The sequence below is a fragment of the Megascapheus bottae genome, unplaced genomic scaffold, assembly GCF_031878675.1.
Source record: "Megascapheus bottae isolate mThoBot1 unplaced genomic scaffold, mThoBot2.hap1 HAP1_SCAFFOLD_52, whole genome shotgun sequence".
NCBI classification, from domain to species: Eukaryota; Metazoa; Chordata; class Mammalia; order Rodentia; family Geomyidae; genus Megascapheus; species Megascapheus bottae.
Window position 1 is genome coordinate 1,028,721 of NW_028327691.1, and position 3,674 is coordinate 1,032,394.

A 3,674-nucleotide genomic window follows, 5' to 3' on the forward strand; every position below is an offset into this window, starting at 1 on the left:
ATAAGGCAAGAAGCAAGCATAAAGGGGATCCAAGTAGGGAAAGAGGAAATAAAACTATCCCTCTTTGCAGATGACATGATTCTGTATTTAAAGTATCCTATAGACTCTACTCCCAAGCTCCTTGAGCTGATTCAAAGCTTTGGAAGGGTAGCAGGCCATAAAATCAACCCTCACAAATCAACTGCCTTCCTTTATGCCAACAGTGAGAGGAACGAGGCAATAATCAGGAAAGAAACTCCTTTCACAATAGCCTCAAAGAAAATAAAGTACCTAGGAATTAGCTTAACTAAGAATGTAAAGGACCGTTTAGATGAAAACTTTAAAACCCTAAAAAAAGAAATTAAAGCAGAACTAAGGAAATGGAAAAACCTCCCATGCTCCTGGATTGGAAGAATCAACATTGTGAAAATGACAATCTTGCCAAGGGCTATCTACAAATTCAATGAAATACCCATCACCACCCCAATGTCATTCTTTAAAGAAATAGAAGAGGCAATTCAAAATTTCATATGGAATAATAAAAGACCCCGTTTAGCAAAAACACTTCTTAGCAGAAAGAACAGCGCTGGAGGAATTTCAATTCCAAACTTTAGACTCTATTACAGAGCTATAATTCTTGTACGGGCACAAGAACAGGCCTGAAGTGCAATGGAATAGAACTGCGGACCCAGATATTAAACCACAGACCTATGGCCACCTAATCTTTGACAAGGGAGCCAAAAACATAGAATGGAAGAAAGATAGCCTCTTCAACAAGTTGTGCTGGCAGAACTGGTTAAGCACCTGCAGAAAACTAAAGTTGGATCCTTCTTTGTCACCTTGCACTAGAATTAACTCCAAATGGATCAAAGACGTGGAGGTAAAAGCTGACACACTGAAAAGTTTACAGGAAGGAATAGGAGATACACTAGGCCTCCTTGGCACAGGTCGAAACTTTCTTAATAAGGACCAAGAATCACAACAAATCAGAGAAAGGCTGGATAAGTGGGACTGCATTAAACTGCAGAGCTTTTGTATGGCAACGGATATAGCTAGTAAACTAATCAGGAAGCCTACAGAGTGGGAGAAGATCTTCACCAACCAAACAACGGACACAGGCCTCATATCTAAAATATATCAACAAATCAAAAATTGAATCACTCCAAAACTAACCTCCAAAGTATCACCCATCCCAGTAAAAAATGGGCCAAAGACTTAAAGAGAGTCTTCTCTGAAGAGAAACAAAAATGGCCTATAGACACATGAAGAAATGCTCCACATCTCTGGACATAAAAGAATGCAAATCAAAACAACTCTAAGATTCCACCTCACTCGAGTTAGAATGGGCCAGGATCAGGAAACGAATGACAACAGATGCTGGAGGGGATGTGGCCAGGAGGGATCACTCTACACTGTTGGTGGGAGTGCAAACTCGTTCAACCACTATGGAAAGCAGTGTGGCAGTGCCTCAAAAGGCTAAACATAGAACTCCCCTATGACCCAGCAATTCCACTACTTGGCATTTACCAACAATCCAGAAGAAGGGCATACTAAACCCACTAGCACAACAATGTTCATTGCAGCACTATTCTCATAGCAAAGATATGGAACCAACCAGATGTCCCTCAGTTGATGAGCGGAATCAACAAGTTGTGGTATTGGTACACAATGGAATTCTATTGATGCTGTCAGAAGAATGAATCGCATTTGTTAGGAAATGGTGAAGACTTAGAAAATCATATTAGTGAGTAAGCCAGACTCAAAGGAACTTAGGCTCAGGTTTCCCTCATTGTCATGAATCAGGGTAACCTTGGGCTCTACTACCAGAGATTTGCAATAGAGAAAGGCATATATAAGGCAAATTAATGTGAGCTATTGAAAGGACTCAGGAAATTGAACGAAAGCCACATAATGATTGATTGTTGTCTTAATGTACTATGTTGTTCTCTCATCTCCCTTGCTGTCCCATTGATGGTATCTATTGGTATAGTATCTATGAATTGTTATATTGATATTTGTGTATTTGGATATTTGAAATTTGATAGGGATGGGGGGAAGATGGTGGGGTGGGAGTGTGGGGTTGGAGGGAAATGGGTACCAAGACATGTGAAAGGGTTATCAATGTATGTGAATTAATGCACTTCTGTTTGGTTGATAGGAGTGAGGGATTGTGATAATTAAATAAAATTAAAAAGAAAGTTGTAGTGTTTGTTGGGAGGAGGATGGGGTCAAATAGCATTTCTATCTAGTATCCTGGTTGTTTGTAATGATGAGGGAAAGGGGGGAAAGGAATAGGCCTTGTTATACTGGATTTGTGCTTGGCAATGATCTAGCATGTACATCTTGAGTAAGAGAGTGTTGTATGAATATTATGAATGAGTTTCTGAACTTTGGCAACAGCTAGGGGATTATCTTATTCCTATGAGGGACAGGCCAAGTGAGCTGGATTGAGTTAGTTGTTAGTTTAGTGGCTTGGTTACCAGGGTTCCATATTCTGTTCCATTGTGAGGGAGGCGTGTTCACCTTTCAGGGCCAATGACAAAGATCCTTGCTCAAGCAAATGGAGGATGAATCTCTCCTCAATATAAATTGTATGAGTGAGTTGTCAGATAACAATTGAGTAAATTGTGTATGTAGGATGTCGTTCCCTATGTCACTAGTCAGCTGGGTGAGACTCAAGGCATCTTGGTAAGAATATTGGAAATAGTCAATTAGGGAGTCATATTGCTCACATTACAACATGTACTTCACAGTGGCTTCTCTGCCTGCATTTTGCACATGTCGAAGTTTTTTTTGTTTTGCTAGTCTTGGATTGACCTCAGAGTGTGAACATTGTTCTTGGGCTTTCTTTAGGCTTTAGGCTGTCCCACCGACACTGCACCACTTGCAGCGTTTTCTATGTATGTGGGAAATGAGGAATCAAACCTAAATCTTTTAGGTGGTAGTGGGTGGGGGTTTGGTGTTGATTTCAGGGCATCTTGCACATATTTTTGACGTCAATCTACTAGGATTATTATTTAGGTTTCTGTATCGTAATCAATTTTTTTGATGATGAGCTTTGCTGTCATATGTAAAATGCAAGAGGGAAAAACACAGAAGGAATTAGTGAAATTAAAAAAAAAGCATCACATAGATAAGTGTTCATTCTTTTGTAGGAGAAAGGATATTTTTGATATGATGATGTGACTTTATAATTACTATGTCAGGGTTGAGAGTTTGGCATAGTGGTAGAGTGCTTGCCTAGCATCCATGAAGATTTGGGTTTGATTGCTCAGTATCACATAGATAGAAAATCTAGATGTGGCACTGTGGCTCAAGTGGCAGAGGGCTAGACTTGGAGAAAACCCTGAGGACAGTGCTCAGGCCCTGATTCAAGCCCCAAGACTGGCATAAAGATAAAAGAAAATAAAAATGCTTTTTACGAGCTAATTCACTCACAGCATTTGCTTCTGAAATCTTCGCTTCTGCATCTTGTGAAATACCCTTCCCTCAACGTAGACAAGAAAAACAGATCCATCCATGGTCCACTGTGAGGCCTCTGGTTGGACTAAGAGCTAGTCGTGCAGCAACACATAAGTTTTATTCTAATACTTTCCAAACTTTGTACTCAAATATGCTACCTACTGACCAACTTAGGTCAGTTATCCTTATGGTATACTTTTCTTCCTGACTACAATATTCTTACACTCCTACGT